Here is a 19,488-nt window from a genome sequence, read left to right on the forward strand (position 1 = left end):
TCCATGGCTTTCCGAAACAACGGGTGCCGTCCAAACCAACAACAGTCCCGGGGGAGTTTTGTTTAATTATTTACATTTTTGAGTTCGGGTCTGGGCATCCCTATTAGCACCCTTTTCTCGTGCGATGGCGAGTGAATAGACACTCGACCTAAGAATAACCTGCTTAGCATGGAAGATACCGACCACCTCCTGTCGTTCCATGAACGATCCAGGCACACAAAAAGGATATTTATTTAGAAGTTTTTAGAGGTGGCACATGCAAATTTACTTAGGACGGCAGGGTAATACCGCATATAGGTAGGTATGGTGGACTCATCTGGAATAACTTTGGGTTCAAGGTTTTGGATGTACAAGTAGAATTCCCACTTAGTACAGGCGAATGCTAGCAATTAGATTGAGAAGCGGCCAGCTAGAGAGCAAGAACGGTCATAACCATGCATTATGCATAAGTAACATTGGATAGCAGCATGATTAGGATATGAATACCATGAACATAAATATCATAGAGGCTATGTTGGTTTTGGTTCAACTACATGCATGAACATGTACCAAGTCAAGCCACTCGAACATTCAGAGGAGGATACCATATCATCATACTACATCATAATCATTTTAACGCAATGTTGATATCCAAGATGAATCATTATTCACTCCCAGCTACTTATGCATGATAGGAGAAACTATAATCTCTAATTGTCATTGCCAACATGTTTAATCATAATGGGCTGAATCATGGATACTAGGTTAATCATATGTACACAAACAGAACAAGTCGAGTTCATACCAGTTTCTCTCTACCACGACCAGTTCATCGAATATCGTCATTATTGCCTTTCACATGCACGACCGAACAATATGAAAATAATATAATTGTGCAAGAGTGCCATGGACTAAGCTAGAATCCGCAAACACATTATTAAATAAGAGAAGACAAGGTAAAATGTGCTCTTTATTAGATGAACAATTATTCATACGAGAGCCACTCAACGTTTTCATCGCGGTCTTCTCCTCGGTACAACTCGAATAAAAGGAAAAGAAATTCAGAGAAACATACTGAAATATTTTTGGAGTTTTTGGTTTTCTTGAACAAGCAAATAAAAGGGAAAAGCCAAAACGAGAAAAAAATATTTACACGGGAAAGCTCCCAGCAAGCAAAAGATGAACAAGAAAATCTTTTTTTGGGTTTTCTTTTGAATATTACTACTAAGCACGCATAGAAAGTAAACTAACTACAACTAATTTTTTTGGTTTTCATAATGTTTTTCAAACACAAGAAAAAAGCAAGAAAATAAATCTAAGCATGGATGATACAATGCGTCGCGGGATATCCACGGCCACCTATGGGAACGGGTGGCTCCTTGCTGGTTCGGCGGGGGGACGTCGCGTTGCACGAAGAGCAGAACATCGTGCGGCAGCATGGCAGGAAGCACACAAGCAATTTACCCAGGTTCGGGCTGCCGCGAGGCGTAAGACCCTACTCCTGCTTTGGTGGATTGATGGTGGAATGAGTGTGGTGATGTGTAGTACACTTGCCTGATAGGGTTTGCCTAGGGGCCGCAGCGACTACGCGCGTATGGTGGCTTGGGTTCATCAACTCTCTAACCTTCTAACCTTCTAACCCCTCCTACGAGTGCCATGGGCCTCCTTTTATAGATTAAGGGGTCACCACAGTGGCAAAGTGGTCATTATCCACCAATATGATAGCGAATAGTGCTATCATACCTAACTCTGCGGGCTGACAGGGTGCATTAAATGCGCCGCTTAGTGTCACATCATTGGTTGCCTGGCAAGGCCTGCTGGGCTATCTTTCCAGCTCCGCACATGTTCTCCTGATGCATCGCAGGACGGGTGTCATCTGCGGGTTTCTTCTGTAGAAAGTGGTTTCCATGTGGTGAATGGCTGCCACTTAATCATCTTGTGGCCTGACACCGCACTGATCAACGACATGGGTCACGCTTGAGTGGTTGGTGGGGTGGTTCTGCCCCCGCGAGCCCCGGCAGGCTCTGCCGGGGAGTCTTGATTGCTTGCTCCTAGTGATGGCCTCGCGCCTTGCCGGGCTCGCCTGCCCGGCAAGGGAGGCCCTTCTCTTGCTGATATCTTGCTCCTCAGGCTCGATCTTGGTTCCTCTGGGCTGCATGTTTGTTCTTCAAATCTCTTGGGCCTTCAATCTCTGACTTGAGCTGGTGCTTCAATCTGGATCTTGTGCCTGTGCACAGTTGGGCAACAGACCCAGGGTTTGTTGCACCAACACAATGAAAAAGTGTGGACACCGACTAATGGAATAAGTGAACATAAATGTAAAGTCGGCGGAAACACGTACTCCCTCAAGCTTAGGGTTTTGGCCCAAGTTGGTAGTCGATCCATAGCCTGGATGGTAGTAGGGGTACTAAGGAGCGGGCATCCACTCATCCCACTCCTAAGGCTCCTCCTGTGCTACCTCCGCAGCAGCCTGAGCGTTCCGGTAGGCGATGATGTCCGCAGGCATAATCCTATATCCGCCCTGGCAACAGAATCAAACAAAGCAGGAGCAGGCAACGGAATAATATCACGAGTTTCAACACTAAAAACCAGGTTATAAGGAATAGGAATGTTAGGATAATCTCGTGCAAGAAAATGATGGTGTTCCATGGCTGCGCGGTCTAGGTAAACCTTGGTTAGAGGGTAATCATGAGGGCGTATCTTAACATTAAAGTGAGTCGCCAAACGAGTAGCATAAATCCCACCATGTATTTTACCCTAGGATTTATTAATATGGAGGCGACGAGCCACAATAGCTCCCAAGCTATGAGTGTTGTCGCCCTCTAATGCACGACGTAAAACAGCAAGGTCTGGTGAATTAAGTGCACCCACCTTCTCCCTAGCAAGCAAGCATTTTGTAATGAAAAGTGCAAAGTAATGAACAGCGGGAAAATGCAAGCCAGCTGCAGTGGTAGCTGACACCCCTCTCTCATCTCCCACTGTCAAAGTGTGATAAAAGGCCTCAAACCCAACCGGCCTAGGCTGCTAAGCTCCCATCAGAAGGGATCATGCATATGTCACAAAATTCAGTAAGTGGTATCTGATGGTTTTCAGCATATAAATCAAAGCTCACTTCAGGAGGATTATTCCTAGGCAGGAAAGTAAAACTTTGAATAAAGATGTTTGTGAGGATATGATGCTATTCACACTCATCTGCAATGAAGTCGGTGTGGCCGGCATTAGTAGCATATTCTGTGAACTCCTGAAGGATTCCAGCCTCTTCCAGGAATGGAGTATGCGGCCATTCACACGGCCGTACTTCCGCAAACCTCTGAGGATGGAGATCACTATCAGATGACTCCCCAATAACACCCTTGGAGTTCTTCTTAGAGCCAAACTTCCTAAAGATATTCATGGTTTTCCTATGTACAAAATTCTGAAATTTATTAGTCCACAAAATTCTCTCAACAAAACTTCACAAAAATGATACCAACTACTCATAGGGATACATAGAGGCCATAGCAAGCATTCAAACTACTTAGAACTCTAAGAATTCAACATGCAAGATCATCTACAGCAGCACCAAGAGTAGCTAATTATTCAAAATATAAACCACTAAAACAAAAACTAATTGGACAAACGGTGGAGTCACATACCAAGCAACAATCCCCCGAAACAGTTTCGGAAATGGAGCCTCAAGCAAAGAGATCGAAATCCGCGGGTTTGAGAGCAAGGACACGGGATAGAGAGCAATGGAGATTTTCTTGGAGGTAAGTGATGATGTGGGATGAAGGGATAAGTGAGGGGGGCCCACATGGGGACCGCAACCCGCCAGGGCGCGCCTGGGGGGCCTAGCGCGCCCAGGTGGGTTGTGCCCACCTGGTGCACCTCCCTCTGATATTATTTGCACCAGAAATTCAGAAATATTCAGAAAAAATCGTATTAAATTTTCAGTGCATTCTGAGAACTTCTATTTTTGGGTCATTTTTTTTATTGCACGGGGAAATTCAGAAAACAGACAAAACATGGCATTTTATTTTTAACTAATAAAAACATAAAAAAGTAGGGACAGAAGGTAGTGCTTACTAAATTCATCAACGTCATACCTCTAAAAAATGATCCGTTAATAAGTTTGATCAGGTCTTAACAACCACTTTCGATTAGCATGAAACCGAAGAACTTTCGTAAATCACTAAGTTACCTCAATGGGGATATGAATGTCCCCAACAATAAACATTTCATATTTCTTTTTAACAGTAGGTAGAGGTATTTGAAAACTTCCAATAGTGATTGTCGGAGATTTTTCAATAACATTGATACCATTCACTTGGAATTGTTTCTTCGGAAAGTGCACCGTATGCTCATTACCATTGATATGAAAAGTGACCTTGCTTTTATTGCAATCAATAACACCCCCTACAGTATTCAAGAAGGGTCTACCAAGGATAATCGACATGTTATCGTCCTCGGGCATCTCAAGTATAACAAAGTCAGTCAAAATAGTAACATTGGCAACAACAACGGGCACATCCTCACAGATACCGATAGGTATGGCAGTTGATTTGTCAGCCATTTGCAAACATATTTCAGTAGGTGTGAGTTTATTTAAATCAAGTCATTTATATAAAGAGAAAGGCATAACACTAACACCAGCTCCTAAATCACATAAAGTAGTTTTCACATAATTCTTCTTGATAGAGCAAGTTATAGTTGGTATTCCCGGATCTCCAAGTTTTTTAGGTACTCCATCTTTAAAAGTATAATTAGCAAGCATAGTGGAGATTTCAACTTCCGGTATTTTTCTCTTATTGGTGATGATGTCTTTCATATACTTTGCATATGGAGGCATGTTAAGGATATCAGTCAAACGAGTACGCAAGAAGACTGGCCTCGGCATTTCAGAAAGCGTTCAAGTTCCTCATCATCTTTCTTTTTAGTTGAGTTAGGTGGAAAAGGCATAGGTTTTTGAACCCACGGTTTGTTGGGGTTCAAGAACGACACCTATGGGATCACAGTGAATCCCTACTACGGTTGCCGGGGCGCGGGGCTGTAAAAAGAGTGGGTTTAGAAGATCAACGCGGGCGAATATTATCCAGGTTCGTGCCGCAAGCAATGTGAAATACCCTAGTCCTGCTTTGGTGTATATTTGGTGTTCTTGAGACTTGAACTAGCTGCGGTGCATGCCTAGCCCAAAAAGTCAGAATCCCAAAAAGTCTGAATCCTTCCTCAGTACGCCTCAGGCCTCCTTTTATATGTCTAAGGGGCTGCCACAGCGGCACACAGGAGGTGGAAAGTGTCTACAGTGTACAAGTTTATCCCCTGACATCATAGGACAAAACACATTTAATGTGTTGCCGACGTGTCCTCTTGCTTTATCGGGGACGGCAAGGAAGCTCGTCTCATCTGTCGCCGCCTCACCTTGCTAGCTGATGAGGCATGCAGCGCCACACAGGCTGGCTGGCTGCTGCGCTGGTGCGGTGGTAGGGTCTTCACGAAGATCTGCATGCCACCACGCATGTTCTTGCTTGGTTGGCCTAGAAGCTGCATGCTGCCACGTAGGTGCGTGCCTAGTTGGCTGGCTGGCTGCTGCGTCGGGACAGCCATGGGGAAGCGAAGCTTTGGTAAGTGCTGGCCTGGTTGTGGCCCCGCAGATGTCCCCGGCAAGGGTCTTGCCGGGGTCTTGTGGGCGTCCCCAGCAAGGGTCTTGCCGGGGGTCTTCATCTTCTGGTTCTTATCTGGTCTTGCAGGCCTTCAGTCTCCACAAAGATCTGCATGCCACCATGCAGGCGCCTCCCGAGCCTTGGTTCCAATGTTGTCGATGGTGTCGGAACTCTCAGGCTCAAGGGTGGCGGTCTTGCTGGTGTTTGGGTAAGTTACCCTGGCAAGGCCCTTGCCGGGGCAGCGTAGGTCATCCCTGGCAAGGCTCTTGCCGGGGGAAACCCACCTTGCCCCTTCGCCCTTCACGCCTCTGGTCTCAGCGCAGCTCTGGTAGTCTTGTTCCTTGCTTCCTCTGCCCGTGCACAAGTAAAGGGGTACAGAAGGCCCCTACTTTTGTACACCGACAGGAGCCCCCAGGCCTGGGCCACTCATAAGCGCAGAGTGTTGTTGGGCCACGCCTAGAACGGTGCGCGGGCACGCGTGGCCGAGTTTTACTGCGGTAACTCCTTCGCCAGTTGCGCTTCCCCATGACCCGCGTTGAATGCGTGACGTGGGGGTCGTGCGTGGGATGACCGCAGCATGCTTGCGTCACCCTATGGTGAATAGTAAAGAGGCGGCTTGCGTCTTCCCTATAAAAGAGGGAGAAACTGCAGGGCCGCTGCTCATTTACTCTCCCAGCCTTGGAACTGCCGTTCCATGTTTCCCACTATGCCCGCCCCTTTCGCCACGTATGGCACGGGGTAGGTGACAGACGCGCGGGATATGGGAAGGCGTGCTATGGCTGATACTTATGCGCTTTTGATTGGGCGGGGAGGGCGGTTGATGACCTCGCTTGTTGCTAGCTTAATGAGCCGGACTTGAACGGGCTCTTCAGAGGCGTAGAGCCGGTCTTTAGCCTTCCCCGCCTGGCTATAAAAAGGGACTCGGGAGGAGGAGGGGAGGCATCTTCTCGCGTCTCCCATTCGCCTCCATTTTCTATACACTGCCATGGCCGTTCTTTCGCGGAGGCGACCATGTCTTCCTCCCGCCAGAGAGCCGCGGTGATCAAGGAAGAGCCAGCCGCCCAAGGCGAAGGCCACGCTTGAGGTGGAGGTGCCGAACGGGGCCGTGGTCGGCGAGGCGGTCGAGGCAGAGGCGGGCGCGGCAGGGGGACACCCGCGTCATCGCCATCTCCGTCACCATCTCCGCCTCCGTCTCCTTTTGCTTTGTCGAGCGGCCATGTCGGGGACACGGCGCTGGAGATCATCCTGCAACTGCGCGAGCCGCCGCGTAGCCGCCTTCGCCTTCCCGAGGCATTCGCGAGGGTGCTGGAGATCGACCAGCCACCAAGGTGAGGCTTCACATGAAGGGGTGTTGCAATGGCGACATGTGGGTGAACACAAGGTTCCCCTTCCCTCATGTAATGCTCCTTCGCCGGGGCTGGAAAACCTTCGCATGCACCCATTGCTTGATGAAGGGGCACGTTATCATCTTCAAGTTAGTGGAGAGCGAACTGCTCTCCGTCAAGGTCTTCGGGCGCTTGGGACACATGCTAGGGTGCTGCGCAGAGAGCTCGACCGATGACGAGAGCTCCTCCTCGAGCGATGGAGACGAGGACGGGACCGGTGGGGAGGATGACGGGGACGGGTCCGACTAGATGTTGGGCGCCCGTCCCTAGGCGGCACCGGTGAGGAAGTCCTGGACTAAGGGGTCCTCGGGCGTCCGGCCGATTAGCCAGGGGCCGGACTGGTCGGCTGTGAAGATGTGAAGACCAAAGACCGCACCCGTGTCCGGATGGGACTCTCCTTGGTGTGGAAGGCAAGCTTGGCGATCGGATATGTAGATTCCTTTCTTTGTAACCGGCCTGGTGTAACCCTAGATCCTCCCGGTGTCTATATAAACCGGTGGACTTAATCCGGAAAGGGGATACTCATTACCATAGTCATACAGGCTAGACTTCTAGGGTTTAGCCATTACGATCTCGTGGTAGATCAACTCTTGTAGTACTCATATTCATCAAGATCAATCAAGCAGGAAGTACGGTATTACCTCCATAGAGAGGGCCCGAACCTGGGTAAACATCGTGTCCCCTGTCTCCTGTTACCATCGACCTTAGACGTACAGTTCGGGACCCCCTACCCGAGATCCGCCGGTTTTGACACCGACATTGGTGCTTTCATTGAGAGTTCCACTGTGCCGTCCTCAAAAGGTTCGATGGCCCCATCGATCGTCAACAACAATGCTGTGCAAGAGGAAACCTTCCTCCCCGGACAGATCTTTGTGTTCGGTGATGTCTACTATGCAACCTTCTCCTTGTAGACGTTGTTGGCCCTCCAAGTGCAGAGGTTTGTAGGACAGTAGCAAATTTCCCTCAAGTGGATGACCTAATGTTTATCAATCTGTGGGAGGCGTAGGATGAAGATGGTCTCCCTCAAGCAACCCTGCAACCAAATAACAAAGAGTCTCTTGTGTCCCCAACACACCCAATACAATGGTAAATTGTATAGGTGCACTAGTTCGGCGAAGAGATGGTGATACAAGTGCAATATGGATGGTAGATATAGGTTTTTGTAATCTTAAAATATAAAAACAGCAAGGTAACAAGCGGTAAAAGTGAGCGTAAACGGTATTGCAATGCTAGGAAACAAGGCCTAGGGTTCATAGTTTCACTAGTGCAAGTTCTCTCAACAATAATAACATAATTGGATCATATAACTATCCCTGAACATGCAACAAAGAGTCACTCCAAAGTCACTAATAGCGGATAACAAACAAAGAGATTATGGTAGGGTACGAAACCAACTCAAAGTTATTCTTTCCGATCAATCTATTGGGCTATTCCTATAAGTGTCACAAACAGCCCTAGAGTTCGTAGTAAAATAACACCTTAAGACACACATCAACTAAAACCCTAATGTCACCTAGATACTCCAATGTCACCTCAAGTATCCGTGGGTATGATTATACAATATGCATCACACAATCTCAGATTCATCTATTCAACCAACACATAGAACCTCAAAGAATGCCCCAAAGTTTCTACCGGAGAATCAAGACGAAAACATGTGCCAACCCCTATGCATAGGTTCATGGGCGGAACCCGCAAGTTGATCACCAAAACATACATCAAGTGAATCACGTGATATCCCATTGTCACCACAGATACGCACGACAAGACATACATCAAGTGTTCTCAAATCATTAAAGACTCAATCCGATAAGATTACTTCAAAGGGAAAACTCAATCCATTACAAGAGAGTAGAGGGGGAGAAGCAACGTAAGATCCAACTATAATAGCAAAGCTCGCGACACATCAAGATCGTGCCAAATCAAGAACACGAGAGAGAGAGATCAAACACATAGCTACTGGTACATACCCTCAGCCCCGAGGGTGAACTACTCCCTCCTCGTCATGGAAAGCGCCGGGATGATGAAGATGGCCACCGGTGAGGGATCCCCCCTCCGGCAGGGTGCCAGAACAGGGTCCCGATTGGTTTTTGGTGGCTACAGAGGCTTGCGGCGGCGGAACTCCAGATCTCTTCTGTTCCAAGAAGTTTTTAGGGTATATTGGTATATATAGGAAGAATAAATACGTCAGGGGAGCCACGAGGGGCCCACGAGGGTGGAGGGCGCGCCCAGGGGGGTGGGCGCGCCCGCTGCCTCGTGCCTCCCTCGTTGCTTTCCTGACATGCACTCCAAGTCTCCCGTATTGCTTTCTTTCCAAAAATAACTTTTCCGAAGGTTTCATTCCGTTTGGACTCCGTTTGATATTCCTTTTCTGCGAAACACTGAAACAAGGGAAAAACAGAAACTGGCACTGGGCTCTGGGTCAATAGGTTAGTCCCAAAAGTAATATAAAAGTGCATAGTAAAGCCCATAAAACATCCAAGATGGATAATATAATAGCATGAATACTTCATAAATTATAGATACGTTGGAGACGTATCATTCGGCGGCTTCGTACTGCGGGCCAACTCGCTTGGCCACCTGGAGCAGATCGAAAGCTACGCCCCTGGCTATCAACTCAGACTCGGGAGCTTGAATTACGTCGCGGACATCCGTGGAGATTTGATCTTCCCCGGATTCGGCACCGCGGCGACCGCTCCCAGTCACCCCGATGAACATGACCTAAATCTATCATCGGGCCGCATCCAGGAGATTGCTCCTATAGCTGCTCTGGCCGTAGATCCGGAGCATATTGCACCGTCCAAGGATGGGAGGCTCAACCCCACCGCGGAGGCCGTAGACTCCACGGTGTTGGAGCCGAACATAGACCTAAGGTTACACGACGTCTCTATCATCGGAACTCCAGACTCGTCTCTGGTCATAAATTCCGAGCCATGTGCATCCGTGGACGCCGAACTGGATTGTTTATCGATCTTTGAGTTTAGCGCCGTAGACATCTTCCAGCATTCGCCCTTGGGCAATGTGCTAAACTCGTTAAGAAACTTGTCCTTGGCGGGGGACTCATAGCCGAATTACGTCCGGTTCGAACTGGAGGCTGATGAGGAAGGAGAATTTCACTTCCCACCCACCACCCACTTCATAGCCACTGTTGAAGACTTAACCGACACACTTGACTATGACTCCGAAGACATCGACGGTATGGACGACGATGCCGGAGACGAGGAGGCCCAAAACCCGCCGTTCACTGGACGATGGACGACCACTTCCTCATATGACGTCTACATGGTAGATACGCCGAAAAATAATTGCGGCGATGACAAGGAAAACCCAGCAAAGGAGAGCCCTCCTAAAACACAGCCAAAGCGCCGGCGTCAGCGACGCCGCTCTAAATCCCGCCGCAGCAGGGACAGCAACACCTACACAGGAGACGAAAACACTCCGGATGGTGCCGAAGACACAGAAGAACCAAATGAACAAACTGCCGAACAAGACAATCGGGAATCAGGGCATGCCAGCCCAGACGAACAGGCCATAGAAGAAGACTCGGAGGACGTTAGTTACCGTCCGCCCTCCGAGGAGGACGTGAGCCTCGGTGACGAAGACTTCATCATGCCTGAGGAGCCCCTGGAGCAGGAGCGCTTTAAGCTTCAACTAATAGCCACTGCGAGGAGCCTGAAAAAGAAGCAGCAGCAGCTTCAAGTTGATCAAGACCTGCTCAATGACAGATGGACCGATGTCCTGGCAGCCGAGGAATACGGCCTTAAACGCCCAGCCAAAAGTTACCCAAAGCGCAGATTACTACCTCAGTTTGGAGATGAGGCGCCAGATCCCGCACCAGCATCATGCAACACGGCTGATCGACCACCGCGCAGTCGGGATAAAACTGCAACCCAAGCAGAAAACCAGACTGTCCCACCTCGCCATAAAGGCAGGGATAAGACAACTCGGGACTATACATATGACCTTCGTCAAGACCTGGACAGTAGAGCAGGACATACAAGGTCGATCTACGGATCGCGAGGACGTGCATTGACACACGACGACGGCTACCTATTTGGACGTGATAAACCCAATCACGCCCGGGCCGAATGCCGCAGACGGACTCCATCAGAGCTACGTCGTGATGTGGCCCGATATAGAGGCGCCGCACACCCTCTTTGCTTCACTGACAAAGTAATGGATCATGAATTCCCAGAAGGGTTCAAACCCGTAAACATCGAATCATACGATGGAACAACCGATCCCGCGGTATGGTCGAGGACTTTATTCTCCACATCCACATGGCCCGCGGGAATGATCTTCACGCCATCAAATACCTCCCACTAAAACTAAAAGGGCCAGCTCGGCACTGGTTAAACAGCCTGCCTGGAAATTCCATCGGCAGCTGGGAGGACTTGGAAGAAGCCTTTCTCGACAACTTCCAAGGTACATATGTCCGGCCACCGGACGATGATGACTTAAGCCACATAGTTCAACAACCCGGGGAGTCAGCTGGGAAATTCTGGACTAGGTTCCTAACTAAAAAGAACCAGATAGTCGACTGTCCGGATGCAGAAGCTCTAGCGGCCTTTAAACATAGCATCTGCGACGAATAGCTCGCCCGCCACCTCGGCCAAGAAAAGCTGAAGTCCATGGCCGCCCTCACAGCCCTCATGACCCGCTTTTGTGCGGGTGAGGACAGCTGGCTGGCTCGTAGTAAAAACACGGCCAGTGAGGCAGGCCCCTCCGAGGCCAAAAATAGCAACAGCAAGCTCCGACGCAGCAGAAACAAACGCCAAAGCAATGGCGATAACACCGATGAAACTGCTGTAAATGCCGGATTCAGCGGCTCCAAGTCCGGTCAGCGGAAAAAGCCATATCAAAGAAACAATCAAGGACCATCTAGCATGGACCGCATACTTGACCGTCCATGCCAAATCCGCGACACCCCGCACAAACCAGCCAATCATACCAATAGAGATTGCTGGGTTTTTAAGCAAGCCGGCAAGTTAAACGCCGAGCATAAGGAAAAGGGATCTCAGAGCGAGGACGATGACGAGGAGCCCCTACAACCGTACACAGGGGGACAAAAGAAGTTTCCCCCTCAAGTGAAAACAGTAAACATGATATATGTTACACACATCCCAAAAAAGGAGCGCAAACGCACACTAAGGGACATCTATGCGATAGAGCCAGTCGCCCTAGAATTCAACCCATGGTCGTCATTTCCGATCACCTTCGATCGTCGGGACCACCCGACTAGTATCCGTCATGGCGGCTCAGCCGCACTAGTCCTCGACCCAATCATCGATGGATTTCACATGACCCGCGTCCTCATCGACGGTGGTAGCAGCCTCAATCTGCTCTACCAAGACACAGTGTGCAAAATGGGCATTAATCCATCAAGGAGCAAGCCAACAAAGACTACCTTTAAAGGAGTCATACCAGGTGTAGAGGCCTACTGTACGGGCTCAATCACACTAGAGGTTGTTTTCGGATGCCCCGACAACTTCCGAAGCGAGGAGTTAATCTTCGACATCGTCCCATTCCACAGTGGTTATCATGCACTGCTCGGACGGACTGCATTTGCTCGGTTCAACGCGGTGCCGCACTATGCTTATCTCAAGCTCAAGATGCCCGGTCCACGGGGCGTCATAACGGTCAACGGAAACACGGAACGCTCCCTCCGTACAGAGGAACACACCGCCGCCCTTGTAGCAGAAGTACAGAGCGGCCTTCTCAAGCAGGACCATAATCCGGCTGCCGAGCCCCTGGACATCGCAAAGAGGGTATGGACTACGCTGCAACAGGACAACTCGGCTCATCAAGAGCTCGAATAGCAATTTTGCCTCCGTCCCGGCCCCGATCAAGTAGCGGCATTCGTACCACGCGTACATAACTACGCACTCAAAATTCCATGGGTACCGACGGAGGCGGAGCTAGCTCGCGATCCACAGTGCGGCTCGACCGACCCTAGGATCCGCTCATCTTTACGTTTTCCTTTTCATTTCGGGTTTTTCCCTTTTCGAGGTTTCTCCTGACAACCCGTTTGTGGGCAACACCAAGGAGGCAAGGAGCTTCGGCCTACAAGGGAATCCCCAGGTGGTCTCTGGTTACTATACCTGTTTTACATACCCGCACGCAGCTCGTTCTTGGTCTTGGCATGTTAAATAGCCTTACTTGCTTATCGCATCACTCGTACAAGTACGCCTCAACGTATTAGTCACATTACAAACGGTAAAACAAATGGTAGCGTCAGCTTATTAGTTAATTCCCCTTTCTTCCTTACCTTTGTATCTATTAATCATTGCACACGTACACTCTAGTACATGTTACTTCACCAGGGGCTTTTTCGCCCCACAGTGCGGCAACAAAGTCCGAACACCTTTTTTCAGTGCTGTTCGGCACCCCGAACTTATAGCATTATATGCATCGGCTCTGAATCATGTCTTTGGTTAATAGTTGGGTTGCCCGGCTCCTATGCTTACTACCTTACGTTCCGCTATATCGGCTAGGGTAGTAAAGGGAGAACTACTGCGATTGTGCCCCGGTTCTTCTGGACGAGCACCTCAGTAGAGAAAGCCGAAAACTGACTGTCATGATACAGCGAGAGTCGGTCAGTTGTTCGAGAGGTTTCAAATCCTTAGAGATTTTTTATCTTTATGCGAGGAATCGGTTTTTACCCGATCAGGCGTGTATAGCGCCCCTAGCTCGGTCTTCCAAACACCAGGGGCTTCAACAAGATTCTTATTGTCAAACCCCTGTGGCTACGTGAGGGCGATAAAAGCCGTATAGTCCGATTGCCTTGTTCACTGCGCTAAACACCTCCTATAAGGACCAGAATGTGGAGTAAAGAGTGTTTAGATTTACCCCGAACACCCCCGTAGTATCTGCGTGGGGGCAGAAGCCGACGACTGGTTAACCCTCAGATTACATAAACGGCCGCACAGGAGGTAATATTTTAAGAGCCATGAACATTATATTACATAACGACCTTGTTCCATGGTTACAAGACAGGATAACATGAATTTTTCATGGGAATATAACATCCTTCGCACATTGCTCCGCCACAAGGCGGGATCCCTCCAGGACACCATCAAAATATAGCTCGGGTCGGCGGTGCTCCTTGCCCTCAGGTGGCCCTTCGATCATCACCTTCTTGGCATCCATCTTCACCCAGTGCGTCTTGACGCGGGCGAAGGCCATCCGTGCACCTTCAATGCAGACCGACCGCTTTATGACTTCAACCCGCGGGCAGGCACTAACAAGCCGCTTCACCAGTCCGAAGGAGCTGCTGGGCATCGGCTCAGCAGGCTACAGCCGGACTACTAGGTCCTTCATGGCTAGTTCGGCCGCCTTGTGCAGCTCGACCAGTTGTTTCAGCTGGTCGCTGAAGGGCACCAGATGTTCTGGTCCGAAGTATTGAGACCAGAACAGTTTTTCCGAAGAACCCCCTTCTTCGGCTCATTAGAACTCGGTAGCATCCGATATGCTGCATGGCAAATCCGCAAACGCCCCTGGAGAGCTCCAAATCCAGGTAAGTAAAAGGAACTGTTGCTTCGCAGACTTGCTTTGCATAATGAAAGCCATAGCCGCCGCGATCTTTTTGGCCGCATGGATTTCCTGGAGGGCGCTCTGGGCTTCGGCTCGGGCATCCCGTGCGCTCTGGCAAGCCTTCGCAAGTTCGGACGCTTGCATCTTAGAATCACGCTCCAGTAACTCATACTTCTTGACGGCGTCCTGGAGCTCTTGTTGTACCTCGTTGACCCGGGCCTCGTGCTTCTCGCGTGCGACGCGCTCCTTGGCTGCTCTGTCCTCGGCCTCGGCCAACGCCTTCTTGAGGGCCACCACCTCGGTCGTGACCCCTAACAAAGTCCATGACGCTTCAGTCCACACGAAACATTCATTCTTCCTAAAATATGCGCGCAAGTTACTGCGTACCTTGGCTGTCCTCCAGCTACTTCTTTACGAGGCCGAGCTCTTCGTTGGCCCACTCCAGGCTCTGCTTCAGGCCAGAGATCTCCGCAGTATGAGCGGCAGCGGCCAGCAGCGACACCTGCTTATTCACATGGACATATTATGTTAGACTCCTGCAAAAATCGTTTTGATCCTCTGTTCGGATTTTTCTTTCCGAACACCGAACAGAGGATCAGGGGCTACTGTCTACATTGTGATATTCTTTCCACGATTATTACCTCAAAGCCTGTTAAAAGGCTCGCGCAGGCCTTGGTCAGTCCGCTTTTGGCAGACTGAACCTTTTCGATCACCGTACCCATAAGGGCACGGTGTTCGTCCATGATGGAGGCGCCCCACAGCACTTCTAGCAGATGATCCAGTGCCTCTGGTTGGACAGAGTTCACCGGCAGAACAGGCACACCCCCTCCTTTCAGGGAAGGCCGTTCGCTGAACTCCGGAGCCGGGCCGGTCTCCGGAAGGATATCCGGCTGAGGGCCGAATGGAACTTGGCCCCCATCACCAGTCCCCATGGGGGCTTTTTCCCCCACGTGTCCGGCGGCCGAGGAGTCATCCTTGGGCGCCACCCTGACAATCTCCGGAACCTCCCCCCGGCCTGGGACGGTCCTTTGGGACACCACCTCATCATCACCCTTGGGCGAGACAGAGTGAGCGGGCGGCGGTGACATGCTAGCCATCTCCTTTAAGTCTAGCGAACCCTCTGTTGAGGATCGCGGGGAGCTATCGCGGGCCGGACTGCAATGGCACAATTTAAATATATTAATATTATAAAGTGGAAAGGCTAGGCATCTGATGTGTATAAGATTTGGGGTACTTACGAGGCAGCCCGAGGCTTGGTCCGGGGCATTCGCTCCGGACTGCTATCGACATCCCACGCGGAGTTGTCCGCAAGGGAGCCCTTCCCCCTCTTGGGTGCCTTCGCCTCCAGATTTGTGGCAGCCCCCCTTTTCTTCCTTCCCCCTTAGGAGGGGAACCGCTTTCTTCCTCTTCCTTGCCGTTGTCTTCGGCGATCGATGAGTCAGTCTCGTCTTCGGACGACATGTCCGAAGCACCCTTTCGGCGAAGGCCACTCCTGGTCCCTTTGGCCGTCTTCTTGGCCTTCTTCTTCGGCACATCATAAGGTGCCGAAAACAACATCTTCGTCAGGAGTGGGGTTTCTTCATCTTAGGGTAGCGGAGCTGGACAATTAATCCACCCCGCTATGTCGGTCCAGGCCTAAAAAGAAATGGATAGGAAGGCTTATACTCTTTCCTCAAAATGTGCCAGCAAAGGCTATACCTTGAAAACATGAAAGAACTTACCGAATTAGCCTGGCGCTTTAAGCTAAGCCCACGATCCTCGGTCATAGGCGGTGGTGTCTCGCCGGCCTTAAAGAGCACTTTCCATATGTCTTCGTGTGTCGTGCCGAAGAGCTCTAGCAACGTCTGGTGCTTGGCCGGATCAAACTCCCACAAATAGCAGGTCCGGCGTTGGCACGGAAGGATCCGGCGGACGAGCATAATCTGGATTACGTTGACAAGTTTGATCTTCTTAGTTATCATGTTCTGGACGCACGTCTGGAGCCCAGTCAGCTCGTTCGAAGAACCCCAGGTTAGGCCCTTCTCTTGCCAGGAAGTGAGCCGCATCGGAACTCCGGATCGGAATTCAGGGGTCGCCGCCCAGTTGGTATCACGCGGCTCGGTGATGTAAAACCACCCCGACTGCCACCCCTTCACCATCTCCACAAAGGAGCCTTCGAGCCAGGTGACATTGGGCATCTTGCCCACCATGGCACCTCCGCACTCTGCTTGTTGACCGCTCACCACCTTTGGCTTCACATTGAAGGTCTTCAGCCACATGCTGAAGTGAGGTGGGATGCGGAGAAAGGCCTCGCACATGACTGTAAATGCCGAGATGTTGAGGATAAAGTTGGGGGCTAGATCATGGAAGTCTAGCCCATAGTAAAACATCAGTCCACAGACGAACGGGTGGAGAGGGAATCCCAGCCCGCGGACGAAATGCGCGAGGAACACCACCCTCTCATGGGCCTCAGGGGTAGGGACAATATGTCCCTTGGCCGGGAGTCAGTGAATGATCTCCTTGGCCAAGTATCCGGCCTCTCGGAGTTCCTTGATACCTCTCTTCTTCACGGAGGAGGCCATCCACCTGCCTCCAGCTCCGAATCCGGACATGGTTGGAGTGTTTTCTCGGGCGGGGGAAGCTAGAGCTTGGGCGCTAGGGCTCAGGATGGATGGGCGGAGGAAGGAGAAGGCATGGGTGAATGAGGACGAATCCTTATCCCCTTATAAAGGCCGCGAATGTCAAACGCCTTCCCCCTCGCCCTAAAACTCGCCTATTTCCAAGGATTGTGTAAACGGCGCGGTTGAGTTACCCACGCCCGTATTGATAAGAATCCCGCAATAAGGGGACACGATCTCTGCTTTAACAAGACGTGCCAATGACAACCACGTCTCGGAACGTGGAATGGCAGATGAAAAACGGTTCGAAATTACGATCAGACAGATATGACGTCATCAGCGGATTGGACTCGTGTAAGATTATATTCTCTCTGCGGTTGTGTATGGCATGTAACAGGTCCGAATACGATCATCTCGTCCGGAGACTATCTTGGAGTTCGAAAAAGGGAACCCGCCTTGCAATGCCAAAGACAAATCTGCGTGCCGGACTCCTCGTCATTGAAGCCAGGTTTAGGGGCTACTGAGGGAGTCCTGTACTAAGGGGTCCTCAGGCGTCCGGCCGGTTAACCATGGGCCGGACGGTGGGCTGTGAAGATGCAAAGACCGAAGACCGCAACCATGTCCGGATGGGACTCTCCTTGGCGTGGAAGGAAAGCTTGGCGACCGGATATATAGATTCCTTTCTTTGTAACTGGCCTGGTGTAACCCTAGATCCTCTCGGTGTCTATATAAACCAGAGGACTTAGTCCGGAAAGGGGATACTCATTACCATAGTCATACAGGCTAGACTTGTAGGGTTTAGCCATTACGATCTCGCGGTAGATCAACTCTTGTAATACTCATATTCATCAAGATCAATCAAGTAGGAAGTAGGGTATTACCTCCATAGAGAGGGCCCGAACCTGGGTAAACATCATGGCCCCTGTCTCCTGTCACCATCGACCTTAGACGCACAATTCGGGACCCCCTACCCGAGATCCGCCGGTTTTGACACCGACAGCCGACAGCAGCACCATCTGCACCTGGCCTTCTCCCCAGCAGAGCGGTTTGCCGGGGAGGGGTGGTTCTTGGCGGTGGCTCCTCGGGCCAGCTCCTTGAACTTCTCGGGGTCGTCGCTTCTGGCGGCTGGTGCTGGAGGGCCGGAGAAGACAAATAAGATGGGTGGCGGGCCGTCAAGTCGGAGTATGATGGCACTGACGCATTCGTCGCGTATTAGTGGCCCGCTGCCTCATCTTCCAGCTTCTTCCCCGGCACCATCATCACCAGCCTTCTTCTGGGCGGCCGCCGGGACATTCTCTTTGTGTCTTCTGCTGCTTGTGCCTCGCCTAGGCACTCCTTTTGCCCTCCTGCTTATCCTAATCCGCTTCCTGAGGAGAGGGACAAGAAAGGGATTATGCGCATCTTATCTTTTTTTAGATCTTAAGCCTTCGGGCACTTGTCAAATTTAGACCATGTAACCCGTTGCTCATGTTTACATTCCGTATGAATTGTGCTTGCTTGATCAACGTATTAATGAAAAGGGGGTTTGCCGGGCTCTTTTGTGCGTGAGTGAGGCCCACACCAAGGAGCGAGTCCTTGTTTTTTTCAAGAAAACAACGTTGCCCGGCAACAAGCCTTGCCGTCCTCCCGCTTTACAGCCCGACCACACTCGTGCCATTGGTAGAGGCGGGGACAAAGCAGGATTAGGCCCCTCACTCGTTCCCCTCCCACCGCAACTACAACCAGATTCCGGCCTGAAAGAGATTTTAGGCATAGGAAAGAGGGAGCACGGCGGTATAGGAATGATCGAAGTCTCGTACGTTCAAGTTTCATACGGAAACGCATGGCGGGGGTAATAAAACTTATCTGAATTCGCAGCCCCCGGCAACCTTGGCTTGCCAGGGTCGGGGGTGCCGATCCGCCTTCTTTCTTCCAAACGGCTCTACAGAAATGCCTGTGCAGCTTGCGAACCAAGAACGGACTGGAAGAGACAGAAAGACATGACTCGGCCTCTATGCTAGGGGTTAGCCTCCGCCAAGCACTATCAACCCTAACACAAAGAGAGACTCAACCTAGCATGCATGCTAAATTCTAGGGTGCCAGCGCTTCATTTATTTATCTGTTGCTCAGGGTCTGCGCCTAGCTTTGTACAAAGGGTTACATGCCTTGTCGACAAGGCTTGTACAAAAAGTGGTCTGCCAGGGGGCCCGGCAACCGCGCCTTATGGGTAAAACTTGCGAAGATTTTCAATGTTCCAGGAGTTGCTCACTAGAATCCCATCTTCGGTCTCCAAGCGGACTGCGTCGGGCCTGGTGACTCATATTACCCGGTAAGGGCCTTCCCACTTTTGGCGTCAACTTGTTGGAATTCTTGGCG

The sequence above is a fragment of the Aegilops tauschii genome, chromosome 6 (assembly GCF_002575655.3).
Source record: "Aegilops tauschii subsp. strangulata cultivar AL8/78 chromosome 6, Aet v6.0, whole genome shotgun sequence".
NCBI classification, from domain to species: Eukaryota; Viridiplantae; Streptophyta; class Magnoliopsida; order Poales; family Poaceae; genus Aegilops; species Aegilops tauschii.